Below are 23262 nucleotides of genomic sequence, written 5' to 3' on the forward strand. Positions count from 1 at the left end.
GTTATTTTGGCAGTGTTCAGTGTTCAGTACTAAGTTCCAAGTTAGTATGGAGCCGGCCGCGCGCCGGTTGGCGGGAAACGGTGAGCGTGGTGTCGATGTCTTCGCGACTCCGCGCCTGTTTTGACTCGTTTTTAAGCCGCTTCTGTAAACATTCTACGGATTTTTATTGTTGATTCGTATTCTTTATATTATTGTATAATATAATATTGAATGAATGTCCACAGATTGTTGTTGTTTAGGATGTAAATAAAAGAAATATAAAATGAAAATTCTATTTTTTGAATTTATTTGTTGATATTATTTGGATTATTTTTTTTATTTTAACACTTGAAAATTTTTGTGGAGTTTTATTTTATAAAAATAATCAGTTATCAATTTATTTATGCTAGATTCGCGAATTTTTTGTACAAATTCGAGATTTTTGGATTTATAGTAAAATTTTTGCTGGATTATTTAGTTGTTGTGTCCACAGGTCGCAATAAATTGGTTGTATTTTATTGGAGGAGGTTGTGATGGAAGTTAGAGTTGTTTTTATTATTAAAGCGGCGCTGTCCTGCGCAGTCCCGCGGCCGCCAGTGGCGCGGCGCGAGTGCGGTGGGCCGCGCCCTCCGGCCTGCGCTCTCTGCGTCCTGCCGTGTGGGACTCTGGTTTCTCTGAATTAGGGAAAAGTGTTATGAGGGGGAACTGTATTCGGCAGTTGTCTGCATTAGTAAATACCGCGCCTTAGGCATACTTTGACGATCGATAGGGGGAGGGATATAACCGCGCGTGCGTCCCGCGGTCACCCACCCGCGTGTCTACTCAGAACCGTCGCCGTTGTCGCACGCCCGCGACCTGTGGAACGCACTCATTTGAACTTGTTGCGAACGCCACCTGTTAACTCATGGGGGCACCGTGAAACTCAGGTAAGTTCATCAACAACACTTTCCAATACATGCAGGTCGAAGCGCAAAAAAAAACGACACATACCGGAAGTTTGAGAAACTAGCTCACGCAAACAAAGTTTGACAGTCGCGCGCACTCGCCACTGACGCAAACACTCCGGAATATTTTGTATTCGAGCGCACCGCGGACGGAATGTTGTTTCACCGGAATATTGATACAACTCAGCGTTTTATAGTGAAGCCGAAAAAGGCAAAACAAAACTTTGTTAGCAAAAAAAAAAACTATAAAGAATAAACACTGTAACAGGCAATTTGGTCGGTCGATGTTTTTAATTCGAAACGGTACAAGGTTTATTCAATAATACTGGGGCTTCCTTCAAGGTGCAGGAGAGTTGTCAACATAACCTCTTTATTTACGTTTCGCTTTGTTTCTTTTTCTTTATTTCATCTAAATCGTATTACTCCAGTGTCTGTTTTGTGATATCTTTAGCGAATTACTTGATTCTATTGTGTTTTGTGTACAACATGCATTTGCAAATCCTTTTAAATGTATTATTGTGTGTTAAGCCAAATTGTTTATACCTTCGCGACAGGATTATGAAATGTCTTACAAGGAACCTTTGTACTGTATTTTCATACAAAACAATCATTATTCTCGACTAATAACACATTTAATTGGACATTTAAGAAGTGAGTACCCAAAGCTAGAGCATGCTTGCGCTTTTTTTGTAATTTTAAGTTTTCCTAGAACGAATAACCTTTCATTTTTGTTTAACACCATTTTGTTTATTCTACGTAGATATCACATAGTTCTAGTGTAAACATTAACAGCATTTCAACTGAATTTACTCGTACACAATAATGAGGATATTTGCTTATCATAACATGTGGCAATAATTCGGATCAAGAAATTAACCGATCTAGGAATAATTCACAAGTATAATTACCGATCCGGATTAATACCGGACTTTCGATGTTAAATAATATTATTATAATGCATTCAATCGCCACGGTTTGAGGTTTCATTCAAAATAACGCAAAGCTGAGTGGTTAACGTTTCCACACTTTAATGAATTATATTTCGCGTGTTAAAGATTTATATCAAATAATATTATAAACAATGGGTTTATAAATCAATGAATACGAGCACAAAGCAAAATGTTACGTATGTTGGGAAATTATATTGTTTTTGTCATTTATCGCGTTTCGTGTTTCTTTTTATTTGTAAAATAAATTTTAACTGTGTTTTTTTACGTGCTGGCTTCTGCCAGCGGTTTCGCCAGCGTTTCCATGGCATAAAAAGTATCCTATCACCCATGTCAGCTCATACCCTGTCTATATAATAAATTTTATAAAAATCTCTTCAGTAATTTCGGCGTTATTGAAGGACAAACATCGAAACGAACAAACTTTCACATATTTTATTTTAGTGTGATAAATTAATTATAAAAAATATGTTTTAATTATTTTCAACATTAAACATAAAGACCAGGTGCCGCGTGATAGTTCGAAACATGAAATAAAGGTTCAATTCTTTCTTAAAGAAAAACAATTAAAAAGGAAAGGAAAATTCTGGTTATTCCTCAAGAATAAATAAGTAAGGTAAATGTTCATCTTTTCACTCAATCAGTTTACAATATCTTAAATGTAAGTATACAGAAAATTGTACTTTTTGAAATTCTGATGTTGGCAGTAAAATTTTTAAAAGCATATTTACAGTTTATGTAAACTTGTAAATCATATTAATGTGTTTTCAGCGCAGGCATGGAATATGCGACAAGTAGCTCCGCAGCCAATCTCTCAGCCGAGAAACTCACTGAAGCTATTCAAAAGACTATGAAATGGTGGTTGTCCATGGTAGTGAGTACTATCACCATTTCATCTTCTTTGAACACAGGGCACCTACTAGACTGACTGCAATTTATATACAAAAGTTCTACATCTTGAAAGTTATGTATGAGGGAAAGTAAAAGATTGATAATATTGCGAAAGAAATCTTCTTTCGAAAAAATCTAATGGTTTTTTTTGAGGGAGGATAATCATCAAATATCTTTTTCCGCCTTGTGCGAGGCGAGGAGTGTAAGACTCTTACTGACTAAAAACCACCCCGTTCCTACACCTGCTTTTCGAGCCGGAGCCCCGGGAAACCCGCTAGGTAGTCCGCACCTCCGAATCAGGTATCAGCCATGCTAAGCTGTGGTGGTCCGATGGCTCTTTGAGGCGTGCATGGAACGCGACACGCCGTAAGCACGGGTCTGTTACTGGACCCGCACTTGCGGTAGGAAAGGACGCCGTGGCGCTTCTCGAGCCACTCCTCAAAGAGGGCACTTACCGCTGCAATGACAGCGAGCCCAGCCCTCGGTTGCGAAAATCGAACGGTAGTCATACATTTTTAAATTATTGCTAGGTTTCAATGACTAGTAATTTTGTTTTATTTTTATTAATAGTGTTTATTCTCGAATAATTTTAACTTAACCCATAAGAATATGGCCAGCTGTTTGGGTACCAGTGCTTCATGCAGTTGACCTGAAACAAAGATAAGAAAATATTTATAACAATTACATACAATAAGCATGTATAAACAAACATAAATAAAAAGTAAAAACTGTTTAAAACTATTCACATTCCATAATGATGATTATGGTTTAGATCATGCCGAAAATATTCCAAAAATAAAATCAGTATTTTTTAATTATTTCTGATTTGTTATTTTTTTACTGGCACGTGGAAAAGCTAGATTATGTCAGTAAAATTATCAAAGAAAAGAATGTTAATGTATTACACACACAAATAACAAGGCTGTTGATGTGGTATATTACACAACTCTATATGCATAACTTATAAGCATAAGTGGCCACTGCTGACCAAAGGTCTCTTCTCGCACAGACAAGGCGTGAGCATTAATTACCACGCTTTTCCTCACGATGATCTCCTTCATAGTGTGTTAGTGGTGTGTCAATCAATCGTAGGAGATGATGGGAAGCGGGCGTCTCAAACCTACGGGCCACCATGACGTTCCCAAGTTTATGTACGTTATACGAAAATGCCCAGGGAGCTTCCTACGTTTAACAATGAGGTAGAAACTCGACATAACTCTTTCTCAAACAAGATTTCAGAATTCGCATTTCCACACTGGATTACGTTATTTAAGTCCAATAAAACATCACATGTCTTGCTGGATGACAAAAGGTGGTGACAAATCAGTTCCGCTTTGCCATCATCAAATGACGCCCAAAGAGCCAGCCACCACAGATAGGGCTCAGTAGGCTTGTTGCTCAACCCGGAGTTGCGGATTTCGTACCTGAGCTCCGGGAGATTAGGAACGGGGTAGTTTTTAGTCAGTAAGAATCTGACACTCCTGATCATCTCATCCTAGGCGGAAGGATCCATTGCATAAGATTTTCCCTCCTCCAAAAAGCTGACCAAACGGGAAATCTCCAGAAATTGCTCTCAAAAGTCTTCAATTCTCCATAACGTAATATTATTACCTACATGTAAGTTATAATACATGTACATCGAAGGTCGCCATCTCAGTTTCAAAGCCAAATACTTGGTGAGTGTCGCAAATGGGAACACAATTTCCGAGTCAAGCTCTGACCGACTTCGCTACCGTACTGTATTTTCACTTTGACATCTAAGATACCTGTCTGCAGAATATTGAGGTCTTAAGACATGATACTTGGGTATTATATCGTGTGCAATATTTCGGTGCTATTTTTAAAATAGGGAAGTTACAATCTTGTTGTCTTGAGAGTCTGAAGATTTGTTTGTGTGTCATAGATCTTGGAGGACCGGACTGATTTTAATGCATTTTTTTATTTGAAAGTCTCTGTTCTTGCGGTTGTTCTTAATTATGTTTCTTGGAAATCGGATTAAAAGTTTGGGAGCTCGTACGTCTTTTGCTAAACGTAGTATTCGATATTTTTCCAAAGAAAATCTTAGTTTCTTAATGAATGGGTTGACTTGATTTTTCGTTCTTAGTTGTCAAGATTTTTTAGTTTGATTAAGACATAAAAATTGTAAGTGTCGTCGTGGCACAGTAAATTTTTTTCGTAAAATTATGGTTTCATTTTTTTAACGCGGATATTTTTCACCACAAATCACCCTACAGCAACGCGATACGAGATAAATACACCCGCATTTATAACATTAGTAAGAATTATTTGCATAGATACTTATTTCATTGAATGAGTAAACCAATAAACGGTGTTCAATTTTCTTCAGCGATTTTCCTTCAAACGAGCATAAAATTGTGTAAATCTTTAATGCTTATTTAGTCTCCTAGTTAGGCTTTACGAACTAAGTAAAGATACGACGTAACGTTTGAAATAACACGAGCGTGTAAATAGAAACTTGTAGGGAAGCTGTAGTTGTGGGGCAGTCCAATGCAATATCCGTTGTTGACTGTCACAGATCACGGTCTCTGTTTGTCTTCACCAGTAACTACTGGCCTTGCTCTTACCATGTGCAAGGTTTTATATTAAAGGAAATGTAAGGCGTCTTTTACCAATTTGTACTTCTTTATACATTATATTGTGTATTTGATTGGATTGTCGTCAGCATCATGTTAGCCACGAGATGTCCACATGTTGACCATAGGCCTGGGCTGGCGTGTTTTAAGAATAAAAGCTCCTAAAATAAAAGATTACAAAATAATTGTCGCAATGGATTCCGGATAAACATAAGAAAAAATAAAACTTTTCTTTAATTACGATAAGGCGAAACAATATCTCCGATATTTCTCTATATTTTTTTTATTTATCCTATTACCGCTGTTAAGGGTAGCACCATAAAGTAGAAAATTTTATTATTTTTTCAAGAAAACTTTGCCCCAATCTAGGATTTTCTCCTGTACCGTGGGTGCATTTATAAACATACAGTTTCACATACACATTTTATCCAACCACCGCGTCAACCGGTTTTTTCAATTTCCGATTTCCTTTAACAGTTTACTTTTGACAGGTAATTAAAGATCAAAAACATTTTCCACTTATAAAATCTTTCACTCACATTAATATAAGCGACACGTCTGTAACAAGTTTACCCTTTTATATTGGTAGATATGTGGAGGGATCGCTTACTCGGGCCTGTTTGCTCAGGCCGGTACCTCGCTCGTATTAACTTTGGCGTCAGATCACGCAAACATGGCGGGATCATGGCTTGTCCGCTACATGCTTACTTTGCTAGCCGCTGCATTATGTAGTGGGAATACTTGGACGCCACACCACCTTTGTAAAATAAAGAGTCAAACGTATCTATAGTCGATATAATAATAAAAACACACTGTGTATTTTGTCTTAACTACTTTTTCTGCCTTAGGTTTACAGGAAGAAATTCCAATAGGAATATGTAGTACCTTTGTACTTAAATTTTATATATTACTAGCGGACCCGACAAACGTTGTCCTGTCTACACGTCTTTAATTTGAAAATTTTTTTTAATAAGCTAAAACATTCTGGACCATATTGATGAAAATTATTATTCAAATGTTATGACAATATCTAACGTCATTAATATTTGACACTGCGATGATAGCGCCGTCTGTCGGATCCTATGTAAAACATTCCAAAATCAACAACTACTAATAAATTAAAAATTAATTAAAAAAACATTGTCCAGCGGACAAAATTGTGAATCTAAACCATTCTCAGATCCTCTTGAACACACACAAAAAGTTTAATCAAAATCGGTCTAGTCGTTTAAGAGGAGTTCAGTGACATACACACGTACAGAAGAATTATATATATAAAGATTTGTGGTCCTTTTTGTTATATGTGTGTATATAAAATGATAAATAAATAAATACAAAATACTTCGGCTATAATCCAGACTTTTCGTTAGTCAACGGCCTGCGTCTTTGAATAAGTAGATCCAGTATATGGGTTTGAAAATATTGAAAATGGACAAACAGAAGTAATAATTATGTATAACTATAGAACCTTCAACCACTCTCCAAATAGTTATTTAAAGCTACATATTGAAGTTCAAACTACAAAATTAAGTCTAAAAAGTAAGACAGGGTTCAAGCCTACATGTGCCTTAAATGACTTTTACAAAAGTTGCTATCTATTAAAAAAATACTTATTCTCCATTTCTATCCGAAACAACCTAAATACCTAGAAATGTTCATCTCTATTCCAACCTTACTAAATATATTAAATGAAATTCCAAAAGGTTGGTTTTGAAACGAAAATTCTAAACAAATCCAAGCTGTAATGTTTACGAGCACAGGTCTGGGACACAATGCGCCGAGAGGATAATGTCTTGTAATCATGCTGCGGAGTGGATGTAAGCGTCCTCGAGATTTCGTCATTAGCGCCCGGTACTACTGCGCCAAGAGCTTTTACTTGATATACACAATTTTTCAGTTATTCAAATAAACATGAATAGAATTAGGATCGGCGATGTTTTTAATTAAGATAAACATCTTATGGAATATGGAACAATATAACGCTTCTATTCAATAAAAGTAGTTTTGACACGTCATTTATATAAATACTTTTTTCTAGATTAGGTCACACAAACAGAAACTATCCAAGACAACCTAAATACCTAGAAAAAGAAATGTTCATCTCTATTCCAATCTGATTAAATATACCAAATGAAATTCCAAAAGGTTGGTTTTGAAACGAAAATTCTAAACAAATCCAAGCTGTAATGTTTACGAGCACAGGTCTGGGACACAATGCGCCGAGAGGATAATGTCTTGTAATCATGCTGCGGAGTGGATGTAAGCGTCCTCGAGATTTCGTCATTAGCGCCCGGTACTACCTCGCGGAGAGCTTTTACTTGATATACACAATTTTTCAGTTATTCAAATAAACATGAATAGAATTAGGATCGGAGATGTTTTTAATTAAGATAAACATCTTATGGGACACGGAACAGACGCTTGTATTCAACAATCGTAGTTTTGACTCGTCATCTATATATTAATACGTGAGGCAAAAACTTTGGACCGCTTTTTACGAAAATTGTGCGGACGTAGGAGCATAAAATTTGGTACACTTATAGTTTATGTGTAGGAGAAGTCCAGAACGCTAATATTTTTCAAAAATAATGCTTATAAAGTACATTAAATTAATAAATAAAACATTACACACACATGCATAGTATCTGATCGTATTTGACAAAACGTCAAAATCGATAGACATTGCGATGATATTCTCACGTCTCATATGAATAGAGTTTTATAAAAGAGTTTGTTTGAGTTTGAGTTAAATAAAAATTATCCTTGAACGTATGTTAAGTGGTATTGTAAATTAAATCGTATATGGTTGAATTTCGACCACTAGGCGACCACTAGTTTATATAAATACGGTACTTTTTTCTAGATTAGGTCAATCTACAAATAAATAAATAAACAAACGTGCATAATAACACAAACAGAAACTAGCAAAAAATACATTTGTTAATAGACATTAAGTTATTTTATGTTCCTACTAGCTTTTGCCCGCGACTTCGTTCGCGTGGAATAGTGACTTCCGGCAAATTTTTGGTTTTAACCACATAGTTCCCGATCTCGCGGAATCTCTTCAAAAATGAGATGTAGAAGATATTCGAGGGAACTCTTCAAAAATCAACATAATGAGCTCTGCGTTTGAATTCAATAGATGTATACTCACTTAGGGCATTGAAAAAATAGTTTAAAAACGGACTTAAACTAAAGAAATATTATAATCTTTCCGAACTTATAAACAAAGTTTTCATTGTACAAAAAAAATGTATTAGGGCTATATGCGGTGTTAGTCCAACAGAATCGTGCAGACCACTTTTCAAAAAATTACGTGTTATGACTGTGGTATCCTTATACATAGCTGAGATAGGTATGTTTGTACGAAACTATCCTCAATTATATCCTAAGGTTAGTGAGAATTGTAAATTTAAACAGAGGGATCCTACAAAATTAAGAATGGAAAGATGTAGAAGTATTTTACATAAGAAAAATAGTTCAATGATGATAATTATAATTAATATTAATATATATAATAATATTCCTAGAGAAATAAGAGAGCTACCTACCACGAAATTTAAAAGAAAATTAAAAGAATTCTGTACCAAATTTCAACCAAATCCGTCAAATAGTTGCGGGGATTAATGGTATAAGCATAGAATAGTGTTCGACGTGATTCTTTAATTTGACATAACTTTTTTATTTATGAACTGATTGACATGAAACAAACACTAAATGTAAATTGAAGCATACCACAATATATTCGTGAAAACCGCATCCAACTCGGATCAGCCGTTTCTGAGATTAGCGCGCATAGACACACAGACAAACAGACAAACAGACAAAAAAAAGTTAATTACATTTTTGGGTTCGACATCGACATAACAATAACCCCTGCTATTTTTTTTATTTTTATTTTCAATGTACAGACAGCACTTTTCTACGATTTTATTATATGTATAGCTTTTGCCCGCGACTTCGTTCGCGTGGAATAGTGACTTCCGGCAAATTTTTGGTTTTAACCACATAGTTCCCGATCTCGCGGAATCCCTTAAAAAATGAGATGTAGAAGATATTCCAGGGAACTCTTCAAAAATCAACATAATGAGCTCTGCGTTTGAATTTAATAGACGTATACTCACTTAGGGCATTGAAAAAATAGTTTAAAAACGGACTTAAACTAAAGAAATATTATAATCTTTCCGAACTTAAGATGAAAACTAACTTAAAACTAAAGAAAGCTACGAATTACGAATTTATAACAATTAAAAAAGAAATTATATTACAACCTATCCTCTATGCTATAATAACCAAGCTTAAACTAAATAATTTAAAAGAAACGACTTAAATCTAATCTATCTAATTAATTAATAAATTAGAATTACAATCTTATTAAAAAAACTAACTACAGTAACTACTAATAATCGATATCAAACTAAACCTACGTTAAATAATTTAACCAGAAAACCCCAACAAATAAACTTATTAATTGACAAATACAACGAAACCAATTTTTTTTATTTAGAATATACGAAACAGCAGAACCACTACAGACAAACAAAACAATCATACGACTGATAATCTAGACACACGGCAGTGTGTCCGCCAAGTTCGAGCAAAAAAACCGACACACCGGCCGTGTGTTATATTATACGAACCATTTCGGGCCAAGTTCCACCCACCTATAACTCAAAATCTATTTTATCTACGCATATGAAATTTCTAGTATCTGTCGAGATCTACTTACTTATCTAAAATACAAAATTTCATTAATGTACCTATTGTAGGTCTTGAGATATTGACGTCAGAAAATCGCTATTTTTACTATACACTCACTGACTGACTGACTGACTCACTCATCAAAAACCTAGACCATTTCCAATGGTCGTATTGACTTGAAATTTGTTGTTGTTCTAAACTATATCTGTACCAAATTTCAACCAAATACGTCAAATGCGGAGATTATGGTATAAGCATAGAATAGTGATCGACGTGATTCTTTAATTTGACATAACTTTTTTATTTATGAAGCGATTGACATGAAACAAACACTAAATGTTAATAGAAGCATCCCACAATATATTCGTGAAAACCGCATCCAACTCGGATCAGCCGTTTCTGAGATTAGCGCGCATAGACACACAGACAAACAGACAAACAGACAAACAGACAAACAGACAAACAGACAAAAAAAGTTAATTACATTTTTGGGTTCGACATCGACATAACAATAACCCCTGCTATTTTTTTTATTTTTATTTTCAATGTACAGACAGCACTTTTCTACGATTTTATTATATGTATAGAATATAGATAGATGAGGGTGACATAATCACTGTATGATTAAACCCTCTAATTAAATTAAAAAAGCAAAGAACACAAGCAGAAGGAATAATGTTGTCATACTTATATGTAAATCAAACAAGACTGTACACTCTATTATCTTGTACACTTAGTTGCTATAAACGCTTTGACTCTGACTTTGACTACGATTGTGTATCATCGTTGATATTTAACCTTAGTACACATGGTACAAACATCCCCTGTCTGACCCGATATTCTTGCATGTAGCGTATACCCAGCAATATTATTCAGTTTCACCCAGTAATTGAATGGGTTATTCTGTGTGGAATTGAAACGGACGGTACTGTAGGCAATTTACTATTCTATTGAGATATAAGAGCATGCATATGGTTTGATTGGCCATTCAGAGGCTATCGAGATGAGAGATGAAATGTCGTCTTGTATCGGACAAACTGTAGCCACATATGCAACTTAATACATTAGTGACTTAATTACCGAAGCTAAGTGATGTTGCGCTTGGTCAAGATCGTATCAAAGATCGAACGATTAATTGCACCTTAATGTCGCAATAATTGGTCGCATGTACGTATTATCCATGTTGCTTTTGGTAATAGCAAGAAACTATTTGTTTTATAATTTTGATTATAATAACTACTATATAGCATGCTGTGTTTTCAAAATGTGTGGTGGCAATAAGCTCTAAAAGTAACAAGATAACACGTTTCCATTTTGTACTCAAATCTGGTCAAAGTCTGATCTCATTTTATTAAAATAAAGTAGAGTTAATTTCTGTTGCAATAACTGGTATGTGACTACGAAAGAACTATGACAGAGTTATTAAAAAGCGTCGTTTATATCCATTTGTTGCTTTGAGAGAAGACGTTGAGTAAAGATAATATTTATTTTTTACACACATATGAATATATGGGCTACTTCAAGAAAGAAGTAAATAGGGTTCTTAAGGGTCGGTGAAGCGCATGTTATGCCCTAAGTGTTGCAAGCGTTCATAGGCCACGGTAACCACTTACTATCAGGTGGCCTGAACTTTCTTGCCCCCGTCGTGATATAAAAAAAAATTACAGTGTTCTGAGTATGGAGTGCGCAAATAAATCGGCGTAATAAATGTTCATACATGTAGTTATCACGATTTCTGTTTAAAGATTGCTAGAATGTTCTTCAATTGGTTGCTGCAAGTCGGCGGACGAAGTGCGATTGTCATTCAATTGTCAGAAGTCAATAAGGGGTGCACTTAGTCAATAATGCGATGTTGGCTGAGTTATTGTGATCTTGATTGGCCATTTGTCAGCCACATTATAATGTTAGTATCTTTGAAATTGGCATTTGGGCGAGATACACGGTGGTTTGCGGCGTTCATTGTGCAGGTGACGTCCAAACACTAGCCCTTTGTCATCCATTGCGGTTTCGGTGTATTTCTATTTGAAGTATCTGATACTGATCACCGAATCGAACGTGCCATCGGACCGGGCATTTGTGTTTGGTTATTGAGCCCTTGTTTGTATTAGCTCGTTGTAAACCTCTGTCTAAGGTACAAGCATTGACCGATATAGCGAGAGATATAGGTATAATTATAATCTTACCTATTTATAACCAGTCCTCACTGAGATATAATTTAATATTTTATTATGGTAATATAAAATAATAAATATTCTAGTTGATATATTGGAAAAACGATATTAATTATCGTTCAGGTTTCTTTTAACGGACTCAGTATTTGTAGCATAAAACTAAGTTAACAATTATTTATTGTAAAACGAAGCACAATGGCGCAGTTTTTATAAATCCATTTCAGAATGCTTTTTCATTTAATATGAAAGTTTAAAAATAAAACCATGAGAATGCAGATAGCTAGTTACATTTTATTAACGTTTCCATTCGGTGCGCAAACTAAAGCTATTTCAGAGATAAAATAGATTGTAGATTTTATCAGCTCATCCGGATTATGTTCACGAAAACCTCTGTTTTATACATAGAAATTTGCTTTTATCATATTTTCTTTTATACAAATGAAACTGTGATATGAAGCATGGCATGTGAGTTAATTAAAATATGTTTCAACGGGAATAAAGGTACTGGCCCGTTTACTACAGAAATAATTAGCCGGCCTTCCAATTTACGTAACGAAGTATCGTAGCTAGCCCGCACTAATTACCTATTGTGCATCTACGGGCCGGGCGTACTATATGCGTGCCTCGTACCAACACACGCCCAGTTACTGTGTACTCAATAATATACTGCACTGGCTTTTATTTTTATGGATGTGTAGATTGAAAACTATTGGTAACTTTTAGTGAGAACAATCAAAACACTTATTTACACAAACTATTCTATTTTAGTTCGATAAAATAAAATATGAAACTATCGAATACTCGATAGAAGTACGCGAACAATGTTCACAACAGAATGGAATGTTGACAGTCATAGATTTTAGTAACGGGTAAAAAATGTACAACTTTTATTTATTGAATGCTAAAAGTTAAACGAAAAAATCCGGGAAACGTATAGTTAGTTTGTTCTAAAACGTCGGTTCTATGGAGGTTCAAATTGGTTTCAAGCACCAGGCCTTTAAAAGTTGCATAGTGCGCCGTGGCAGAATGCTCGCATTGTGCATTGTTGTATCGCGAGCTGCGAGTACCTTTGTTAAATCCTCTGTATTGGAGTCAGAGGGGAAATTTTCGGATACGTGTGGTGGAGACGAGCTCACAATGCAGCCGGTAACCAGCTATCGGAGCGAAACATTCAAAATGTTCATTCCGCTGCATCACTCCGCTGCTTTGAGCTTTTTATGCGGTTGTGCAAATGTGCTGCAGTGGAACCGTGGTCATTGTTCTCTTTTTGTGCGAGTACAACCACTGTGTTTACAACACTATTCGACTGTTAAAAAGGTTTAAATTACGTTTATTGTAGGTATGTACTTTGTTCGTTTATTAGGAATACCGTACATACTACTGAATGAGCATTGAGAATTTAATAATACAGCCTCAGTAGTACTTGTAATACAATGTTCCACCCTGTCCGAGTATTTATAGCGCTTTAATACTTTGTTAGAGTTCGAATTAACATCTTTCGTTGCAGAACATAGTGACTACAAGACGTTTTAATAAAATATTACCGTACCTATTTGGTTTTCTTAATTTACATTGACATGCCATACAAAGCACTAACTATAATACACGGCAAGATTTTTTTTAATGTTTCTTGAAATGATATTACATTGTAATTATTAGTTATTCAAATAATGTTTTAGAGTAAAAATGTATCGAAATAAAAAGTTTATGTTAATGCTAGAAACAAAATTATCATTGAGTACCTTTTGTCTTTAATTTAATGTAGAAGGAAAGTAATGTACATTACAGCGTGGAATATAATAAAAGCAGCTTTATATATAGTAAATCTATGTAATTTACAAAAACCAACAGTGATCCGTCCGGAGCGCGGGCCGGCCGGTAGGTAATATCAAAAATACATGCTAAAGCATTTTAGAGTTGCGTTTTAAATATTAAAACATGACATTTCATACGGATTCATTTTATTATTTCATAGCTTTGTCATGTCCGTTCCAAATAGTGGAATACAAAAATTCATTGTATATTTTTTAACTGGATTTGTACATTGTGAGTGGTTCGCTTGGACGTAACTTGAATATGAGGCTAAATGTGTTATGATATGATATATGGTCATAAATAAAAAATTTAAGAGTAAACAGAACAGAATATATTTCCTTTCCGAGTTGAATCAAAATGTTTTTTTTAAATAATATTTATAAACCTTTAATACATAGTTTTAGTTTTTCAAGTAAGTGTTCATGTACGTGTATTAGGTTATACAAACTGAACCCAATTAGCGTAGTTCTGAACTCAAGCATCGAACAACACCCCTTAACAACCGTAGCTACGAACGATCGATTAACGCTTCAATTTCAGTAATTCAGGCAGCATGCACTTAACACGAACGTAACGTAAACTGAAACGTTCACGTTAGCGTTATTGTGACGTTCTTCATTCATTGGAGTTGAACTCTTGACCTTGTACTCGCCGTAGTACAACCACATTGTACTTGTGTACAACACTTTCATATTGATCAGGGACGTACTGTGACGTCGACGCGTCGCAGCTATCGTGCGGCCGACGCGACGCGGTGGCTACGCGGTCGCCACGGTTTCATGCATGGCAAAATATATTTTATTCACTAGAAAACAACGTCTAAATTTGTCGGAAATGTGCGACCGCGTGTATGCCGCAAACTGGTCCGCATTTGGTTTCGCGTCACTGACTCTTAAAGTGGCTGTTTCGTTGCCTTTATAATTTTCAATGTTGTTGCCAAATAAATTGAGGATTTACTCTGAAATTTTGGTCTTTTGACTGGTTGTACGTAGTCGACACTTTGTGTCATAAACTTTAAGGACACAAGTCAAATTTGATTTCATTTAAGGGTGATCGTTTGTTCACGTGTGTGAGTTTCGTAGACTGGTGTCTTGGGTTTGATTTTCAAATAAAAAAATCTTTATATAATCCACCAATTATTGTACCGAGTGTATGTGAATTTGTATGTTCACAAACGCAGAAAAAATATGATATCAATTATCATTATCAACCTCAAAATGGAATGGTTTATTGCCCTCAAACTTTTTGGTTAATAAAGTATTAAGTCACACTGAAAGTGTTTGAATGTTCACTTAATTCCTATGTGTTTGCTGGATACACCGTGAAAAAGGATAGAGGAACGTTGAAACGGGTTTTAAAGAACGGATTCCTTTTAAGCTGAGTCGCGAAGAGGAAATAAAAATGAAGAGTTGAATCCAAGGATTACTCGGGAGGTAATATTTTCATATTCTGTGAAAGAATCTTCTTTAGGAGTTGTGAATGATAATTAGTGTAGGAGTGACACTTTGAAACACACTCAGTAGAGGAGCCTGTGCTAATTAGAAGCCATGTTTTATAGACGCAAAAACTATTTTTGGTAGAAAACTTATCAAAACTTTGTTCATTTGGATAGAGTTTGGATTAAAAACCTAGTTTCAGCTTCGAATATACGTCATATTTTTTATTCTCAGGTGAAATTCGTAAGCGTAAAATGTTGTTTGAAGCGACTTGCACCGACTGATATTCCATAAAAAAATGTTGTTCTTATTTTTTCTCAAAAACAGTCAAACAAGCGATATTTTTTAGTGCTTTCAGGTACTTTTATTAGTTTCGACAAACGATGCGTTTGTTGTTCTTTGACATTCAGGTCAGTCACTAACAACGGCATACTAGTTCTATATTCATTTAAAGCATTTTATATCATACAAAGAAAAGCAAAGAATAAAAATCATATCATGTCCCAACAAAAGCAAGTACTATCACACAGTACATTTACAAAAGCATGATTCTTATTCACTTCGGGATGTAAATCAGTGGAAAATTTAAAGGAAGTTCTCGTTCATACAATGGATTTGTATCAAGTGCAACAGTGCAGCAGTGAGTTATCGCGATTGAATAACAAGCGCATTACTGCACGCGTCCTTTGTACCGTCAATTTATCTTGACGTGACAACGTGTGGGGAACGTTATTAACCAATGTGGCCATCACGTATTACTTGTCTCCGGTCGTTTGTTGCACATTACACTCGTAAGTCACACACGATGCATGTTTTGATTTTACACGAGTCAGCTTCGGGGTCAAGCGAGCTATTATTACTCCATTTGCGTCCAACAAACTCCTAACTGCTTCGGAGTTTGGTATTGTGATCCTCGGCTCGAAGGCGCACAATACAAAACTCCGCAGCTGGACTCCCACTTTCCTTCTATTGTAGGACTCTCGTAATAGGGAACGGATATATTCTCCAATACTTAACACGTGTATTTGAAAATTGAAGATATATGCGCTCGTTATTTGTTTGAACTTCGTGAATATTTGAAGAAAAGTGGGAGTATAAATAGAATGCACATCATTGCATAGACTCAAAGGAATCAAATTTTGAAATCGGTATACGAGTATTGTATTAGACTGGTCTCAACCAATACAATAAAATAAGGATAATAATAAGCTACCAGGATGCTTAAAAATGCGGGACAATAATGATTTGTTATATAAAAATTGAAGTTTTTTGAAGAAACACTCTAGAACGAATGTTCGTTCTAGAGTGTTTTATATTGAGAGTTTTATATTCTGACGTATGTACGTCAGAATATAAAATTCTCATGTCAGTGGCGGTGACTAGTGAAAACAAAACGAAACCTATATTTCAATAAGTCTTGTATGAGAACAACAAGTTAATAACATGAAAGATAAGAGTGTCAGTGAGGAGGCGCGGTGGCGTGAGTAACGGTTTACTGGCGACCTGTTGATTAAGTTTCCTTTATTCAACAACTTTCCCTCTGATCTGCCGTAAGAGCCAGCGAACAGAACTTGGACAAGAGCACAACTTCGACAATGTTGAAATGTTGACCTGAATTAACTTCCATCCAGGAATTGAACACGTCAAAGTTCACGGGACAGATCCAATAGTTCGTCGCTGGAAATTTTGAACAGAAAACAGTTCTGCATAAAAAAGTCTTGCTAATTAATCAAAGTTAGGTAGTGCGAGCGACGGTGAAACGGACGTAATTAAAAAGTTCGGGCCCTGCGCCATCCCTGTTTCGAAATAACAGGAACCAAGTATTTCATTATGACTGTATTACAAACAGAATACAGATCCTGAAATCATACGGGCCCATTGTTCGGCAACAGATAAAAGCAACATTTTACAGACAACTTGTTGATTAAGTTTTATTTATTCAAGAATTCCGTCTACTGAGTAGCGGACGTGTACTAAAATGAAGCAAGAATTCCTCGTAAACTTTTAGTTTTGTAAGGTTTCTTTAAGATTAAATAAAGTACTTTCGCTATTCCCTTTGAGCAAGTTCCATAGTTATTTCGCAGTAGAATATTTATTGTGGCTTCATAGTATAATGTTGTACACTAATACTCTTGTTCCAAAGAATTTTTCTGTCGGGTTTCTTTCCTGGCTGTAACAATAGCTTTTCTTGTCGGTTCAGATACTGCTCGTCGGTATTACTTATCAATAAGTATTCGTAGTGTATTTTGAATAGGGTAGATAACTAATTTTTATTTTAATGTTCGTCTTGAAGATAGTTTTAAAACATTAGACACGTATTTCTTATTTTTGATGATATATTGATTTTACTTTTAGGAACGTTTTATATGCAGAAATGACGTATTTGCTCCTTAAATGTTATCGTCCCTATTGCAGTCAATTGAGTAGTATTTTGTGTACCGCACTAGGTGTACTAGTAAATTGGTTAAACTAGGTACCTAATCGCATGAGAAATCAAATAGGTACTACATGAAAGAATTTGCCATGTAATCTTTAAAACGTTTAGGTTTTCCACTGAGTGCGGCTATTTGTCCTCTGTCAAATGTATCCTTAGTAAAGGGCGAAACAGTTAATACACTTGCCTTACTCGTACATATCAGAAACAATTTCTTTCAATCTTATACTATCTACGACGTACCCTGTTGAATGTTCTAAAGCTGGGTTTAGAAGAGCGGCGTCACGTGGTCTGTTTAGTATGCAAATCTCTGGGACAATACGAATGAGCGTAACGTTGGCTTAGTGCCGTTGCTAAATCTTGTTATCAAACCGTCAATGTGTAACCAGCCTTAGTGTTTGCGAAGCACTTACTGCTACGTGCCCGAGTCTGTTTGTAAATTAATCTCGTGTCTAAATTCCATTTCTGAACGTGTTTTGGACGGTATCCGCTTTTCTATTGTTTTCCCCGCGTTTTCCGACTGGGTCGCGTAGAATTGTCGCAAGTAGGGTTGGATCATTTTACTTATACTTAGATTCTTAGATAAAATGATAAATAAAATGCAGCTATAATTGAATATTGTGACTTATTATCACTGTTATGAAGTTTTCTCTAATTATTACGCTGTCCTTAAAATCTGCTACTACTTACAGGTAATTACTTGATAGATAAAAACCTTAGCTAATTTCTAAATCTTTGATGAAATATTTGTCGCAAAAGTTAGGTTGTTAGTTAGCGTTCATAGCATAAGCATTTTCTTTTTTACAACCCTAATAACTGCCTTCTTGGCACGATAGATGGCGTTGAGGTGACGAATTAAGACTAAGTTTTCGAAATGTGAAACTTTTTAATTATGTTTTGGCACGCGTTCCAAGTTTTGGAAATCCGACGTAAAGCCTCGGCTTTAAATTGTAACATACTTATTAAACATAAATAATAACGACTATTTGTTTGTCGAGGGCTAACTTCCATATTTCTAAACCTTTAGTATGGAAAGTCGGCATCTATACCTATAGACGGACATACATAGTGCACGTGTATGGTATAGCGTTTAAAAGAAAAATAAGTTAAGAAATAAAATGTTTTACTAGTAATAGTAATGCCATTATTATGAAACGCGTATAACAGAGAGCGACTTTACAATATAAACTTCAATGCAAACAATGAAAGACTTAACACTTTCAAGGAAAAGAACGAACGAAGTTAAGAACATAATATTATATTGTACTCAAAGATACTTATAAGAAATCCTCTAAAGTGTATAAAAATATAATAAACAAACACTAGGTACACAAATGGTTTTGCACCGTGTCGCGGCGATAAGGCCCATAATCTTGATCTCATCTTTAAGATACCTTGCGGATTTAATTTTTCTTCAACATTTTTCTTTAAACTTGACGATACTGTGATAAAAGTAAAAAGCGTTAAACAGCGGCAAGCGGCAAAACAACAAACTTGATTGTATACAAGGAGGAGGGGGGTACTTGTCTCTGTTTCTTTTTCTCGTAAAATGGTGGCAATACGTGTTTAAAAATTAAATGGAATGGACATATTTAAATCGTGGTTTTTTAGTACAGAGATATTTCCGCACATTCTGTCGGTAGAGTTGGCTCAAAGATAAAAGTCCTTTGCATTGCAGAGGTTTTACATTCGTGGGGAGATAATGAATTGTTGTCTGAGCTTTTAATTCATAAAGGCACGCTCGTCTTTCGGTTATGAGGTGAATTTTCTGCCCGCTTTGAATGTACTTAACTGCATTGTCGGTCTAATTAATATGTAACGTAATCTTTAACTTTTAAAGATGCGTTTAGTTGTGATGTTTAATAGATTATCGTTAATTACTGCAATTATATTCGTAAATGTCGTGTATCTTGACCAAAAGCTTCCTTAAATTTAATAGGTTTGTGGTGATTTCGCAAAAAACAATTTGTTCTGTTTCAAACTGTAGCTTATTTCAGCAACAAGTTGAGCCGTGAAATGACTGCCCGACAATGAGTTCCCCTAACAATACAAGTGTGCAATTTCACCCTTCTACAGAATAATTACTGAATAAAAAAAATGTTTTGTCAAAAGCAGCAATTTTCTCTGCTTCTTGTCGCTGCCGTAGTAAATTCTAAACGCCTGCAGCTAATTGTAAGGAATGTTATTACGAAGTTTTATTTAGTTTCACTTGTCTTATAAACTGGATTTTATTGGAAAACTTCCTCTTGCGATCTCGGGTTGAAATACAAAGCGGTGTTAAACTTTGCGATTAGTACACATTTATTTATTAAGTAAAGTTGAGCACTATGCTGGGAAGGTAGTGGCTTGTTTTGTGGTCGTTTTGTTTTTTTATAATTTTATGTTCACTTATTGTGTTTGGTTTAATTTACTGTTTTTATTACTTTACTGACTCGCAGCTATTGTAATGGTTTAAAACTTGTTTTATTATTATTGTATGATACTGAAATGAACAAAAAAAAATATTTCAGTGCCTTTTATCAGAGTAGTCAGATAGGAAACTCTGACTTCAACAAGTTCTCTTTAAAAATATTTACTCACAAAGTGCAAATTCACAACTAATATGCAGAATTGAAACCATTTTATCATTTCAATTGACGCGCTTAGTCAAATGTGGAGAGGACTGTTGCAACAATGTATTACCAAATTGGCCGGACACAATCAATAACGTGCAATCACTGATGAATAGGCCACTGCTGGCCACATAATACGGCTATCAGTAATTGTGCTATATAACACAATTGTTATTACTGATTACACTGCAACGCTGGTCCGCTTTCGACAGGTGACGGCCAATTTCACCAGATTAGTTCGATGGTAAACATTAGTTACACTCTGTATATAGATATAATAGAACTACTTAACCCTTAATTGAATTTCAACCTTAATCTGTTGTAAATAAATTGGAATTCTATTGAAGATTTTCGCAGCTTGGGCTTTAGAGCCTTACATATGAAAGGAGGTTTTACCATTAATCACCGCGCTTGCTTAATGCGAGTTGGTAATTTCAAACTTATAATCAGGAATTATAAGCCCAGGTTTCCTCACGATGTTTTCCATCATCGTTAGTCAGTGGTATCTAAATAATCTTAGACAGTACATATAACTCGGAAAAAGTCACATTGGTACTTTGCCGTTGGTAGGTTTCGACCCCGCACTCCCATGCATGAGAAGTGAAGAATCTTAAACCTCCGAGCCACCACGACATATATAGGGATATGTGTTACTAATAGATTGTATATAATTTTAAGTTAGTCAGTAAATTATGCAGGCAAGTTTGGTATGTGCGTGTAAAAAAATATCCTTAATTTTTAAAGTATTATTCATGAAAACGATCGACAGCTATGAACAGTGGCTGTCAGAATTTAAAGAAGAAGTAAATAAAGAAATGGTCACACGTAAAAACTTTCGTTGAAAAATAAGTGTATTAAGAAACAATATAGGTTTATAGGTTCTTTGTTCTCAAAGGGGACAAAGGCATTATATCTCGTAAATTCACGTGAATGAATACAAATTCTGTTAACAATTTCGAACAAACCGACTGATTAAAAAGAGACCGGATAAAGTATCGGATATTGTGGGTTGGAGTTATTAAATTATGTGCGGGCTTACCCCGACACCATGGTCGGCAGAAGCGCACAAAATACACAACATTTTACAACCCCCCACCCTAGCGAAAACGTACAAATGTACGACTGTTTTCACTTCTACCGAGTTTATAAAATCAGATTCGAAACAAATCTTATATATTTTCATGTTTTTCGAAACTTTGTAGGTACGTGTATTTTATTATGTATAGGTAAACAAATATACAGCCTCGTTGGTCGAGTGGTCGCCAGAGCGACAGCCGGGTCTCAGGTTCGATTCCCGGGTCGGTCAAAGTAATATTGGGCTACGATTTTTCGACAATTTCTCAGTAGTAGCACGGTGTCTGGAATTGTGTTTATGGCAATAGGCTCAACCCCTATTACATGGGACTTATAACACAAATAGTGAAAAGTGGGTACACGGCATTAAGTCTGCCTACCCCTTTGGGGATGGAAGGCGTGACGTTGCTTAAACACATATTTTAATCTTTTAAATATACCTTACTATTGATTTCTCTATACACTTATTCATTGCGTACGTTAAAATGAATATATAAAAAGCTATATTTTTGGCAGTAACTACATAGCACAACTATATTTTAATAGAGTACCTACATAGTGCAGGCTGGACTTACATACATTTATTTAAAACTCTTTAATCCGTCCATCAATGTTGTGTCAATTTATTTGGGATTTTATTCATGCTGTGTTTGTAAAAAAATAAATGAATGAAAAATAACGAAAATTGTATATTTATTTTCTCATTTTAAAATACAAAAGTGGTGAAATCGAATTTCTTTGTGCGCTTTTAGTGGTTGTTTTAATTTAAACTGTTGGTTATAGTAAGGTGTCTGTTCATAATGTTTATTCATACATACATACATATCGTCACGCCTTTAATCCCCGAAGGGGTAGGCAGAGGTGCTCATTATGGCATGTAATGCACAATGTACACCCACTTTTCACAATTTATGTTGTAAGTCTCATGTAATAGGTGGTGGGCTTATTGCCGGTTGCATTTCCAGACTCCGTGCTACTACTGAGAAATTTTCGAAAATTCGAAAAAAGCCCAGTAATACTTTGCCCGACCTGGGAATCGATCCCGAGACCCTTGTCGCACTTGCGACCGCTCGACCAAAGAGGCGGTCTATTCATGTTTATTCATGTGTTAATAAAAGGGAATACGAATTCGATACATTGAAGAATTTTCCCGAGACAATATTGTACGGTGAAGGGAGGAAGTTGTCGGAAGCCATATCACGAACAAATCCAAGCTTGGTCTTCGAATAACAAGAACCGGTAGGAACCAGAAATGGTTATCTTATTACCATTTACTTGTATGTTATTTCTTGATAGATTTTTGTTACATATCTATTAAGTCTTTGACTGCCAATAGAAAACTGTTGAAAGCAAATCCTCCGCTAACGTCGTTCACCGGTGACCACCACGGCGTTCAATGTGTTAAGCTTTGATTCTGGTGGTGGTATATTGAGGGTTTGAAAAATATAACATACACATATTATCTACACAATGAAACAATGAAAAAAATTAATTTATTTTTGTAAATAGGCTACAAAAGAGCACATCTACACGTCAAAATTATTATAAAAAAATGTAGATGATGACGCTTATACGCTTTTAACAGATTTTTCCAATTTATGTTTTACGTTAATCTAAAATACATTAATACTTTAAAAAACTTTCCATTTGCACATGACTATTAT

At 35.3% G+C, this 23262-nt stretch overlaps 1 protein-coding gene across 1 annotated transcript in view; it reads left to right on the forward strand.

The window, feature by feature from the left end:
* Window positions 1-487: 487 nt before the first annotated feature.
* Window positions 488-23262, forward strand: part of LOC118276607 (zinc finger protein SNAI2-like) — an 88937-nt gene continuing 66162 nt past the window's right edge. Inside the window, exon 1 of the mRNA XM_050704220.1 lies at window positions 488-905. The gene's annotated coding sequence lies outside the window, so the exon portion shown is untranslated. The remainder of the gene's footprint in view (window positions 906-23262) is intronic.

The sequence above is a fragment of the Spodoptera frugiperda genome, chromosome 25, assembly GCF_023101765.2.
Source record: "Spodoptera frugiperda isolate SF20-4 chromosome 25, AGI-APGP_CSIRO_Sfru_2.0, whole genome shotgun sequence".
Classification (NCBI taxonomy): Eukaryota; Metazoa; Arthropoda; class Insecta; order Lepidoptera; family Noctuidae; genus Spodoptera; species Spodoptera frugiperda.